The sequence below is a fragment of the Amblyomma americanum genome, chromosome 8 (genome assembly GCF_052857255.1).
Source record: "Amblyomma americanum isolate KBUSLIRL-KWMA chromosome 8, ASM5285725v1, whole genome shotgun sequence".
NCBI lineage: Eukaryota > Metazoa > Arthropoda > Arachnida > Ixodida > Ixodidae > Amblyomma > Amblyomma americanum.
In genome coordinates, this window is record NC_135504.1 from 117,123,966 (window position 1) to 117,138,273 (window position 14,308).

Genomic DNA, 14,308 nt, shown 5'->3' on the forward strand with positions numbered 1-14,308 from the left:
GTAATTATGACAGTAGGTTGAGGCGTACAACACCGTAGCTTCTTTAGAGCTGCCTCAATGGCAACGCCTTCGGCCATTGTGGAGGACACGACTTTAGTAAAACGAACAGACCAATCATACTTCAAAGACGGAATATGAAAAACAGCTGCACTAGATCCTATGACCTTGTCCACAGAGCCGTCTGTAAAAATTTGAAGATGACTGGCATATTCGGTCTCAAGATGTTCCAGTACGAGCGAACGCATTGCCGCTAAAGGAGAATTCCGCTTAGCGCGAACGTGGGGAATTGTCAAGGAACAATCGAGGCTCGGAAAGGACCAAGGTGGCTTCAACGTCTTAGGTCGATCTCGAAGGTCGAGACCCAGAGAACGAAGAGTATTTAAAGCCAAGTACGCCCGGGACTCAGATCTCTTTCGAAGGCGCTGTAGAAGCGCTCTCCCGGCAACAGTCTCTGAGGCGGCCAATTTGCAGCAAAAGTCTTTGTGAAGCGGCTAGCCGAAGAGGTTTCGATTGACACTCATACAGTACTGCATTGTTTGGAGCAGCCTGCGGAACGCCGAGAGCCCTCCTTAGTCCCATTCTGTGCAAAACCTCAAGGCGTTCCAGCTGCGAAACCGAGGGGGAAATTAAAGAGAGCGTGTACATTATGCGACTTGTCACCAGGGCATCGTGAAGCCTGATCATTGAAGCAGGATGGTTTCCCCATTGCTCACTAGCAACTCTACGAAGCACATTGAGACGCGAAGATAGTGAGGCCACAATCGAGTCCACAGCTCGTCGCCACTGTAGACGTGAGTCAATAGTGACGCCCAAAAAACGTATGTGGTTAACCTGACGAAGGCAAGACTGATCAAGGTCTATGCTCAGCCGCGCATACCGTCGTCCCCTACCTGAAAACAGGACGAAGCCAGATTTTTCCACCGAGAAAGTCAACCCAACACCTTGAAGGTAACTTTTAACTGAAAGCACGGCCTGTCGCGCTAATAGAGCTAAGCGTTTGTGTTGATATCCGGTTAACCAAAGACAAATGTCGTCTGCATATATCGACATATGGACATGCCTACAATCTTTTTGCACTTTTGCGGGAAGACCAGCCATGACAACATTAAAGAGCGTTGGGGACAGGACACTACCCTGAGGTACCCCACGCGATACCGCCCTTTCGGAGCTCATTGTACTGCCTAACCGCACTCGAAATTTACAATCACTGAGAAATGAGTGAATGAATCGCAGAAGATAGCCCTGTACGCCTATGATCTGCAGACTATTCAGTATTGAAATCTGGAGGACGCTATCATAAGCCTTTGATACGTCTAGGAAAATAGCTAGTGTTGAAAGTCCGAAAGCACTCCGATGTTCAATGTGGCTTATCAAGTCCAGGACGCTATCTTGCGCGCTTAAACCTGCGCGGAATCCAGTCCTGCATGTTGGTAGTGCCCTTCTATCCTCAAGCCACCAAGACAAACGCTTACTTGCCATCTTCTCCATGAGCTTAGCCACACACGACGTCAGCGATACAGGACGATACGAGGCCGCGTCTGTCATCTCTTTGCTGGCCTTCAGCAGTGGGACTACACAAGCCATCTTCCATGAAGGGGGAATGTCACCAGACTCCCACACTCGATTGAGATAAGTTAGGAGCATCTTCCGGTGTTCCAGAGGCAGGTTTTGTAACATTTGATTGGTAATGCCGTCAAGACCTGGTGCACAGCGACGCCGCAGGCTGCGGAGCGCTGTCTGTAGTTCTCGAAGTGTGAACGGGGCGTCCATAACAGACGGAGACGTAGCAGGCAGAGCGCAGGGATGAATGCCTGGTCTGGAATTTACAAATGCATCCGCAAATTCCTCTGCCAAGCACACGAGATGTTTCTGCGTGCGCAATGCAAGCGCCTCGAAAGGTTTACTCGGACGAGAGCGACCAGCAAGACTGCCAACGACACGCCAAATTCTCGTTATCGGTGAGAAAACAGTCACACTAGCGCAACAGGATGCTCACTGGGACCTAGAGAGCTTGTTCGCATGACGTCTAATGGCAGAGTTGAGCCTGTTGAAAGTTGACTTCAAGGCTCTGTCGTCCTTCTTCCGCAACAGTTGTCGCTCCGCCCTTCTGCGCGCTGCGCAGAGGTTCCTGAGTTTTAAATCCGGAGTCGGAAAATGATCAGGTAGCTTGAGCGCCGTGGTAGCAGCCATCTTAGCATAAATCATTTTGTCTGTCACATCACCGGAAACATAGGCTATGTGCTCCCTGTATTTGTCCCAATTAACAACATGGCAAATTTTAGGACCACGCAGATGGAAGTCGGCGGTGAACACAAATATCGGGTAGTGATCACTTCCCATTCGGTCAGCTCTAGTTGACCACTGCACACGGACGTCAGGTGAATGTAAGGTTAGGTCTATAGATGTGGGTGAGGTTGGAGGCCGAAGGAAAGTGGGACTTCCGTCATTTTCCACGCACAGGTCCAAACTGTCGATGACTTCTACAAGTTGGCGTCCGCGAGGATCTGTGTTCCTGTCACCCCAGGCAGGGTGGTGGGCGTTGAAGTCACCGCAGAATATTCTGGGTGCTGGGCAGCGGTCACAAAGTTGCTGGAGGAACAAAGCCATATTGACCTTCTTCCGCGGGGACACGTATACTGATGCAATGGACAGAGTTCGGAAGGCGAGCCGAATCCTCACAGCTACTACCTCAATACTGTCGGTGCAAAGATCGGTGACGTTCAAAGCCACATGAGGAATCTGCCTTCGTATGTAAAGGGCGGCACTTCCTGCGGGAAAAGACTTTATGCTGCAATTCTTGTGGGCGACGTATCCCGGCAAAGACCTCCCGCTTGGCAAGCCAGCCTCCGAGAGGGCCAGTACTGGAACACAGGCCTCTTTCAAGAACAATTTTAGTTCTGCTAATCGACTTATAATCCTAGCGCAGTTCTATTGCATGATAAACGGCACTTTTCTAGGGTTTTTAGTTGCAACAGGTTGAAGAAAACTAGCGATCTAAGAGTTGAAGTTCTCTGCGAAGGAGGTGATCAAGGTCTCAATGGAAAGCACCAGTTGTATAAAGTTCTTCAAAGTGCCAGGCTGCATCGCTTGGCTATATGAACGCAGGACATCAAACAAAACGCGTAGAAGGTCGGAGAGATTCCGGCTTTTGAGCTCCTTATTTTTCTGCACGCACTGCCGCACCACTTCGACAAAAAGACGGGGACTGGGACCCACTCTTGGCCACGGTAGCTGGTGTCTGCATCTCATTTAAGGCAAGGGGATGTCCTCCATGTTGTCGAGTCTTGCTGTGATCTGGTCGCTGAGGAACATGGACACTTTTTGCAGAAGCAGATTATCTTGTTAGCTATACACAAAATTCTTTCGCATGTCCAAAAAAGGCTAGATTGATTCTATTCCGGATGACTCATACCTCTTGAATTCATTTTATTTTTCCCAATTTTTTTTTTATCTTGATTCAGTCTTCTGACGTTTCCTTCCCCACGCCAATGCTTCATTGGCATTCTACCCTATACCTTGGCCAATCCCCCCCACGTGGGTATGTGCCATATTACTTGAGGAGAAGAAGAAGAAGAAGCAGATCGAACGGCCAGCTCACCCTCGGAGGCCGTTGCCGACTTGCTCGGATCAGGTCGTGCAGCGACGTCGCTTGCTACCACGTCCCGAGCTTCCGACTCGAGCGCAGGGAACTCTTCATTTCCATGTATCGGCTTCTCAGTAGGTTGTGGTTTGGGGCCACTAATGAAGGACTTGCGACGGTGTAAGGCGCTTACACAGAATGTGCAGCCACTGAAACTCGCTGGATGGTCACCTCCACAATTAGCGCAAGCAAAATCTGCCTTGCACTCTTTGTAATCATGGCCACCACCACACCGCTTGCAACGTTGATCTTTGTTGCAAACTCTCGCTACATGTCCAAAGCGTTGGCACCTGAAGCACCGGGGAGGAGTTTCAACGAACTCGTGGACTGCATGTTTGGTGAAACCAAGGTCAATTATTCCAGGGCGCTCGGTCTTGGGAGCAAACGTTAGCACAATAGAGTTTGTAGGCTTCGCTGCCCATTGTTGTTCTCCAGGCTCCACCCGGCGCATTAACCGTCGCACGTGCAGAACTCCTTGCGGTTTCAAGTAGTCAAGAAGGGCACTTTCCGAATACCACACTGGTACTCCCCTTAGAACACATGTGTTAGTCATGTAGGAGTGTGGCAACGGGGCTTGAACTCGTATGCCACCGATCTGAGAGCACCGCAGAAGAACGTCTACTTGCTCTTCCGTTGAGATATCTAGATGAAAAGCCCCTTGCGTTGTGAAGCGACTGCGAATCGGAGCAGATCCCAGTAGTACTTTAATATCATCGAACAGCCTGATAGGGTTCCACTCTCTGAAGTCAACACCTTTCTCTTTTGGCTGAACTATCACTGGGATGCCGACTGTCCGGTGCTTCCGATGACTCACCACTTTGAAGCCATCGTTGTCCATTTCCGCCATGTAAGCCACTTCCTCGTCAAAGGCGACGATAGTTGAGTCGTTCCCACTGAGCGATGATGACGCACTGCACTGCAGGACGTCCCTGATGATTGGCAGATCCCCGCCATGTGATGCCATGGCCGTCTCCGCCCCACTGGGCTCCTTCGGATGGCGCTGTTCCTTTAAGGATACCGGCGCCGGAGCTGCCGTACCCTTCCCGTAGGGACAGTACCGCCTTAAAGACGCGGCCGTCTTCCAAGGATGGAAATAACCTAGTTAATAACTATAAAACAAGGCAAAATTACTGAGCTGAGGTGACAACAGATCGAGCAGCGTCGTCTTCCTCTTCCTTCCAATTATCAGCTTGTGCTCCGGTAATATATATTGCTTTCTACAAGAAGATAACCAAGGAAAAAAATATACAATCAAGCGCAACTTAATGTATATTGTAGACAGAAAGGGTCTGCCTTAACTATCATGAAAAAAATTATGCGACGGAGATCACCTTGTTATAAAGGAAATTTATTTTTACTTTACTCATTCATTTCGCGAATCAAAAGTAGTGCGCTCTACGAGTAGTAGGCTACTTTGCATTCGCAAAACGTGTGGTTCAAGGAAAATTGTCGAAATTTACCTTGCTTTCATACACCTCACGCTTGTTGGTTTTAGCGTAGTTGCTTTTTTTTTGTTGCGCTGTGTAGTTTACCGATGGCAAGACAAAATCTTAGTTTGCCCACAAACAAATATGCACAAAAAACATTTTTAGGAGAGCAATGCTTGTCATGTGGATTTGATACTACCGACGCTGTACACGAGAGTGCGCAGGTATTTATTGGAAAGATGGCCGGTAGTATAACAGAAGTAGAAATTTAAAAACAAGCTTTTCTCAGAGAAGATAACGTGACCAATGAGTATGAGTAAAACTGATGAAGAAGAGCGTTTTGTGCTGTCTCGAGGAGGCTAGCGCTCTGCAGACAGTTAAATGAGTAAGAAACCGGTGGCACGAAGTATTTCAAGTGCTAAAGATGAAAGTGAAGTTTGTGTGGAAAATGTTACAAATGACTGCTGAATTTGAAAGAAACCACCGATATTTTTAAAATGCCTATAACGGCTTATCTTTCCACTGAATTTCAGACTCCAAATAATACATCAGATTTCAGCAGTCAAGGTTTAGTGGCTTTGGCTTCTAGTCCTAGCTTTAGGTATAAAATCTCAACTCCTCCGGCTGCAATCCGATTCTGGCGATAGCAGCGCGCGCCGAACCACAGGTGGTAGAAAGGTAATACGGAGCCCTCTCGTCTGCTGTTGTATATTGTTGCAAAACTGCAGCCTCGGATCGATGAATCTTACATGCCACATACACTTTTCGTTCATGGAGGTCAGAGTGTGTTGCACAATGTGTGTGGTTTCACAGTCAATAACAGTATGCTTATTGTTTGCATAATTTACAAACGCTTCCACGCATACATGCACGACAATATAAAACACTGGTGGGAAGTGTTTTCTAAGCGATTACCTCATATGACGAAAGCAATGAGCATGCCTGTTTCATGCACGTATGAAGACCAGCCCAGAAGACCTTGAAAACGATGAGATGAAGGTCAAACTGTGTTCACCTAAGAAATTTCGTGAATGCGTATCATACCTATTTTTAAATTCGCACTTAGAGCAAGCATTGCAGTAAAGCAGGCGACAGTGTTATAGGGCGTGTTTAAGAAGCCATTCAACCGTATCACGTTTCACTGATCTCTCAGTTGAATGGCTCTTAGTTGAAAGAGCAAGCCTCACTTCACCCAAACCGGTAAATGTGGGTGCGCGGTTATATGCGGTGAGGAGCTGATCTCGTTTTTCAAACATAATTTCTGCGGCACTTTTGACCTTAATGCGTGCTTACAGGCTTCAATTGAAGATAAGCCCCCATAAGCACCTTGTAATCTTTATTTACCAAACACGTAAACTATCCAAGAGCTTCGAAAGGTATTCCACCACGGGGCTTTGCGAAGCCTGAGGGAAGTTAGTTTTGATAAAAACACAAAAAAGGGAAAGACGAATAAGCTTTTGAACAAATTTAGACCAAAGCGGCATTTTTTAAACATGTGGAGACAGGTATCAGCAAGTAACTCTTTGTTGAATATATTATGAACTAGAATCAAACGTTATTTATGTGTAAATGTGCCGACGCATGTTTCACGGCCTTTTTCAACTGATTAGATTCCGTATTTGCGGTACAGGGGAAAGCTATGTTCATGCAGGCTGCCAAATAGTACAGAAAAATGTTTGGAACAATATCTCCTACTGTGCTGGCAGCACAAAATTAGGCATGGGCAGGTTATTTTAGCTTGGTACGAGTCAGGTGACAGAAAATTGTTTTCCAAAAAGTCGGTTCATTGTAGATTTAAAGCTTCCTCCTCAGTATAGAAATCTTTACGGCGGGAGCTGTTATATGAAGCCCAACTCGTGCCGTAGCTTGGATGAAGCCCGTCCAAGATCCCTCATCAAAGCGTCCAGGACGGAAAGATATTGCGACGAATACGAGGGCGGCGATAGGAGAAAGAAAGGAAGAAATAAGCGCAGGAATCTGAATAACCCTGTTGCCGACAGAGTTTAAAGGCAGAGGTAAACGCAGCGAGGCCGCTATCGCAGCCGCAATAGTGAAACAAATCCCCTTCTCTAGAACTCGACGGAGGTAGCGAGTTCAAAGAAAAATTACGCATGAATACCGTCCAGCATCGAAAGCTCCTAGTTCACCTCTCAAGGCTCAAAGGAATTGTTACCATACGAGCTTGTCCATTCCAAGGGAACACAAAAACTCGACAAGCAAAAAGCGCCCGATTTGATGAAACGTTCCCTGTGGATTGTATTTTCTTCTTACCATCCAACCCGAACGCAGCCGTTCAGCTTCGGAAGAAAGATTAACTTCATATTCAAAATATGCGCGCACTTTAGAAACAACAGTTCTCGTTTGTAGCAGGTTAATTGTACTTCAAACCATATAATCGCAATATGATACGCGCTGGTGACCGCCGTTGGCTGCTTCATAGGTGATTTTCGACAGCCAAACACTGGTAGAGAACTTTGCGCTGGGTCCTTAACAAGATGCTTGGAAATCTGTACCGGCGACGCGTGTTAGCTTCGCTTCAGGCGCAACGCAAACCACTACTCACGACTGTAATCAGACGCATTCTTCATGATCTCACGTATTCTGTCACCTCTATTGCCCACATTGTCAGTCATGATAACTAAGTTCTCTCTTCTCAATCCGCTGTTCAGAGTAGGAGCCCATACAATCATTTCCGCGGCCTACTTGTCTGGCTTTCTGTGTGAGCAAGACTCTTTCTCGCGGCGCATTTCAAGACAGATATCTCCTTATCCTTAATTTAAAAGTTCTGCACTCGTGGAGGCCTTCGTCATCTTGTTGCATTCATGAAATATTTTTTGTCGTGATTCTTAAGTTTTTATTCCACTTTCGCATGACCTTAACGAACATTTACATCACTGCTGACTATAGGTGCAAGTACAGAGTGGTAGAAATGCCTACAGACCGTGCAACACGCCGTTTACATCATTTAAAACTGGTGTGGAAGCAGTGCAAGATAAAAGCGAGAACCATAAGGGAAATTTAAGGAATTGATACGAATTTTCTAATATTTGTTCAGATCATGCCGATTTACGCTTTAATGACACTGCATGCGCGGCTTATATACGGTACCGTAAATGTGATGGGTTTTTTGGTATGCTCCATCTGTAGACGGGAGCGAATGGAAATCAGTCGGCATCAGCCGTTGTTCAGAAGAAGTTGTCCCTTCAGGCCGAAATTGCGGATGCGGTCTTTAACGAGATTCCCATTCTACGCGCATGAGGCGAAAGCTTGTGAGCCACAAGAAATAGCGGACCTGTGAAGAACATCACTGTGTACTTTCCGTGGCACGTCGCCCACTTGCAAAAAGTTCCCTCTTTAGTAGATGCGCTTTCGTACAAGGAACCTAAGCTGATAGCGGCTCTTGAAGACCAATGAAAAACGAAAACATTCACTTGCGGACGTGACTGATGTTCTCAAGCAAGGCCCTTCCATAGTTGTAGAAGCCGTAACGAAATTGATGTGTATTGCAGTCCGTATACAGGAAACTAGCAATTTTTTTCGTACATGCGCTTCCTTGTATGCTTCGAACGTTTCTATATCAGAGACGTCTTCGTTCCAGCCATAGGTTTTATTTTATTTTGTTAGAAGAGGAATTTTCTTGTCCGTCGGAAGTATAACCGCAGAACGAAATTCACTTGTTGCCTTCACGGCTGTGTATGTGGCTATAATATTGAAACATTTCTCGCGCCCTAGATGCGGGCACCAGTTCGTTATATTCTTTAGGTCGCATACAATTCTGGTGAATGCCCAGTGGCTTACTTATTTTATTGATGAAAACTACAAGATACACAGCTACTGCTTTTACTAAGTATTATGGTATGGGTAGGAGGCAATTAAAATGTTTTATGCAGCGCTTAGTTTGGGCTTGTGGTCTTAATTTCTTAGCGATCTATCTTGTGGCTTCGCAGAAAAACAAACCCTTCCTCTTTAAAATAAATATTGCGCTTTTCTGCTATGTTCAACATATGGTGCACAATCAAATGCAATTTCCACCAAAAACGAAACGAGTGCCTTTAACCATCGGCGCTTTGCAGTAGAAAACTTCCGGGGCATATATTGTTGGGCTCGAATCTCATTCTAGCTCGTCAGGTGCGGCCAGCGTTCCAGTTATTCAGACTGATCATGATGGAGGCAAAACGCTAAGACGACCGTCTGCTGTGCGATGTTAGTGCACATTAAAGATCTCCAGGTGGTCGAAATTATTCCGCAGCCCTCCACTATGGCACCTCTTTCTCTCTTTCTTCTTTCACTCCCTCCTTTATCCTTCCTTTACGGCGCAGTTCAGGCGTCCGCCGATATGTCAGACAGGTACTGCGCCATTTCTTTTCCCTAAAAACCAAATTTTCCACGCCTATTCACATTTAAGTACCATATTTACCATCTATTTCTGGGTAGGGCCGTCCAGAAAACTTACAGCCTTAGGTCACGTGTCTGGGGAGTACCCATGATCAGGCACACTTTATAAAATATTGAAGAGAAGAAGGCGATGAAGTGTTCAGTGTGGCGGATGGTGGTGGTGGTGAAAAACATTTATAAGCAATAAATTTTTACAGAAAGGTGATTGGGGTAGGACCCTATTGGCCCTTTCCCCTCACAGTACTAGGTGGAGCCCCTATTCCGGGGCCCCATTGGCAAGCAACGCCGCCCGCGTCCGTTGAACCAAGGCCTTTTGGCTCTTCAGGTCTTGACAGCCGAGCAGGGCCGCCTCCCAGTCCTCTCTGGTGGGGTTGGGGTTGGGGGGGATAGATGGGTTAGATTGACACGCCCAAACCATGTGGAAGGTGTCAGACACCTCCCCACAGAACTGGCACGTGCCATCAAAGGATGTATTGAAGTGTTTAAGCACCGCCGGGCACAGTACAGTGTTAGTGAGAATTTTGATGAGGAGGCGCTCGTCAGCGCGATCCAGACCCTTACAAGGGGCCGGGTAGCGCCGGTGCTCCTCCTTGTAGTAATCGGTGATTTGTTTGAATGTAATGGCCAGATTGTCTGATTGGGAGTACCCTTCCAAGGACAGGGAGATAGCCCGGGGAGAGAGTGCGCGGGCGGCCTGATCGGCCTGTTCGTTTCCCTGGAGGCCCTGGTGACCGGGGGCCCAAATCAGGTTGCGTGGAGTTGGATCTTCAGATCGACAGCGATATTCCAGTATGCGCCAGGCAAGCGGGGGAGCCCAGCCCAACTCGTAGTTCCGACAGGCCCCTCGCGAGTCGGTGATGATGTGTTTTGACTTGGGATTCGTGAGAGCCAGAGCAATGGCAATCTCCTCCGCGTGTGTTGCGCTGTAGGCTTTGAAAGTGAGCCCGTTAACTGTGTTTGTGTTGTGTACGACTGCGGCCGTGTACCACCCCCCGTGGTGTGGGCCGGCAACGTCTACGTAATACACATGTTCTTGGTTACCATAGTATCGCGCCAACGCTTCCGCGCGCGCCTGGCGACGACCGCTATGGTCTTCACTGGACATGTTGCGGGGAAGGGGTCGGACCCGGAGGGCGCGTCTCCAGGGTTCTGGCACTCTCTCCCTTTCCTCAATGTGGTAGTCGTGTTTGATGTGTAGCCGGTCCAAGAGGCGGCGACCGGACGTGGTCTGTGCAAGACGCGTGTATTGGTTGCATAAGTGGGCCTCTCGAAGCTCCCGAAATGTGTTCACCACGCCCAAGGCCAGAAGCCTCTGGTTGGACGTGGCGATCGGAAGATCGAGAGCCCGCTTGATGACTTTCCGCAGGATGACCTCCAGTTGGTCATCATCATGTTTGCGCAGGTGCAAGTAGGGAGTTGAGTAGAGGATTCTACTCGTTACGAAAGCATGGGCAAGCCGCAGTGCATCCTTGCTTCGTAATCCGCCCCGCTTGTTTGAGACCCGGCGGACCATTCGGCCCACCTGGTCTCCCACCGTGCGAAGTTTGGCTATGGTGGTGTCGACTCTGCGTTGGTGGTGTATGAAGAGGCCAAGGACGCGGATCTCCTTGGCCTCCCGGATCGGTCCCGAGGGGAGACTGATGCGAAGCGGAGTTGTGTCCCGGGGGGAGGGACGTAAGTGCACAAATTCTGATTTAGCTGGGGCGCACTGGAGTCCGCAGTAGGCCGCGTAGTCGTCGACTAGGGTCGCTGCTGCTTGCAGGCAGGACTCCATGTGGCCCAGGTTGCCTTGCGTGGCCCAGATTGTAATGTCATCCGCATAAAGAGCGTGATGTATCCCGGGCAGAGAAGACAATTTGGAGGGAAGGCGAAGCATTGCCAAATTGAAGAGCAGGGGAGACAGGACCGCGCCTTGAGGTGTTCCCCTCGAGCCGATGGTGTATGGCCCGTGTTCCGCATCTTGTATGCGTATATAGGCTTGACGGTCTGTAAGAAATTGACTTATGTAATGGAATGTTTTGTGGCCACAGTTGGTGTTACTGAGGTGGTCCAGGATTACTGCATGTTTGACGTTGTCGAATGCGCCTTTAAGATCCAAGGCCAGGACCACCTTGTCGTTTTGGGGACATTCGACAGGATCTAAGATGTCGTGGTGGAGCTGCAGAAGTATATCCTGTGCTGACTTGTGAGGACGAAAACCGAACATGGTGTCCGCGAAAATGTGCTGTGTTTCGAGATAATCGGAGAGTCTGTCGCGCACCATCGTCTCCATCAGCTTGCCGACACAAGACGTCAGAGAGATGGGGCGAAGGTTCTCCACATCGATAGGTTTGCCGGCCTTCGGAATGAAGGTCACGAGAGCCGATTTCCAATCGAGAGGGAGAGGAGTCTCTCCGTCCCAAATGCTATTGATGTATTTGAGGAGCGCGGTGTAGGCTGCGTCGGGAAGGTTGGCCAAAAGCTTGACCGTAACCTTGTCGCGCCCAGGTGCAGTGCCCCGCTTCATCTTGCTTAAGGCCGCCCGGAGGTCGTGGAGCTGGAACGGCTTGTCCAGCTCCGCGTTCTCTTCGCCTGCATACGAGTACGCCGCCTGCCGGGGGTCCTTAGTGGTACAAAGGTATCGATCCCTGAGCGTGTGCGCTAGCTGTGTTGTCGTTCCTGTAAAGTTGTGCAATGCCCTATGTAAGTGGCGTTGGGTTTCCGTGCGTGTTTGTATTGGATCGATGAGAGCGCGGAATAGGCGCCACGTGTTGCGGCCAGACATCTGGCGCGCAGCCGCGTTGCACCGGTCCACCCAGTTAGTGTCGGCTAGCTGAGTAGCATATTCCGCTGCTTGTTGTGTGAGTTCGAGGATGCGTTTCTTTAGGCGTCTGTTATGTTTCTGTTTCTTCCATCGTTTGGTGAGGCTGCGGCGGGCCTCCCAAAGGTGGAGCAAGTGGTTGTCCACGTCCGTTTGTGTTTCTGTGAGCTGTATCTGCTTCTCGTGTTGCGTGAGTGTAGACGTGAGCGATTTGGACCATGCGTCGTATCCCGACTGGAGGGGATCTACGATAGGTAGAGATGTGCGGAAAGTCGTCCAGTCCGGTACACGAGCTTGTGTTAGTGGGCGTTTCAGGGGACGCATGTAAATGGTGGTGTTGATTACACAGTGATCACTACCCAGAGTGTCCTCTGTATTCAGCCAGTCGGCATGGCGTATGTTGCGTGTAAATGTGAGGTCCGGGCAAGTATCTCGTTGAATCGAATTTCCGACTCGTGTTGGGTTGGCGGGATCAGTGTGTAAAGTAAGTCCAAGTGTGGAAAGAAGTTCCGCAAGCTTCCGCCCACGTCTGTCCTCCCGGGGGTACCCCCATAGCCTGCTCGGGGCGTTGAAGTCGCCGACGATCAGAAGGGGATCCCTTCCCGCCACCTGCATTGCTTGGGTGAAAATTTCATTGAACGGGACGTTCTTAAGTTTAGGTGGGCAGTAAATGTTTAGAATGTGTACAGGTGGGTCAGACCGCTTTAGGGGCAGCACGGACACCATCGTGTATGGGAAAGGCGGTGTTGTGGGGAGCGTGACTTCCTGTGCAGTATACTGCTTGTGAACAAGTATACATGTCTGCGGGTTGTGTTGAAATGTAGTGTAGTTTGTGAGTTTGGCACCGGCGCCGGGTTCCTGAAGGGCAACCACGGCGACGAGAAACTCAAAGGTCTCAAGATAGATGCGCAGATGAGTCCGCTTCGTGCGGTTCTTGAGACCTCGGCAGTTCCACTGCGTTATTGTAAGCGGCTGAGTTGCTCTTGCTCGCGACTTAGGGTTGGGGGCCATGGTCGGAGGCAGAGGGTGGGGTTACGTTGTTAAGACTCCCCAGTCCGCTAGTGCCCGGCGCAGACGTGGAGGAGTCTTCCGAGAAGTCAAATTCATCGGGAATAACTCTGTTGAATTTGGAGGGGCGGTTATCGTCCCTGATGGGCCCTACGCGTTTAAGGACGCGCGGATTGTCTTTTATCCATTTTTGGATAATGTGAGTTACTGCTTGGGTCACCTGTGCGATGACACTCTCCACCTGACGCGCAATGGTATCGTGGATAATTTGGGGGAGGTCAGCCAATTGTGTTTCAATTGCGGTCACCCGGCTCTCCAGGGCCGCGGCGCGACTCTCCACATTAGTAGGAATCTCCCTGTCTGTGATATTTTCTTCCTCTTCGCTCGACGCAGGCTGAGTAGGGAATTTGGCTTTGAGCGAGTTAAGCTCGCTGGCTAGTTTTTCGTTTTGAGCTCGCAAGAGGGCGAGCTCGCGCTTGAGTTCTTGCGTCTCGGCGGTGCTGGTGGGGGAGGAGGGAGGAGGGGAAGAAGAGGAGGCGACCCTCGCCCAGCTGCCTACCTTGGGCAGTGCTGTGGCATGTTGCAAGTTGCGCGTCCGCGCCATAAGTGTCGCCACGGTCGGAACGATTGCAGCGATCCTGGTATCTGGCAGCAAACGCGGCTGGAGTCAATGACACAACGCGTCTGCGCCGCCAGTGCCGCCGCGGGCAACGCTGCAGCGCAGTGGCAGCAGACGACAGCGACCGGCGCAAGCATAGCGAGCAAAGTTTTGAGCAATTTATGTTTTTACCGCCAACTCCCAGGCACCGCCACCGTCGCATTTCAAAATCGTCCCCATTGGCTCTACGGGAATGTCACACCCTTGCCTTGGGTTGGTTGCAGGCGGCTCCGCCAGGTGAAGCGCCGAGAGCTGGGAACTCCGCTGCTCCGGGTGGTGGCGTTACCGTTGCTGTCTTGCCTGGGGGAGGCATCACGCCACGTCGTGGCGTCTTCTGGTTGTTTTGCTGCCGCCCTCCCCGTGTAGCGCCGGAATTGGCT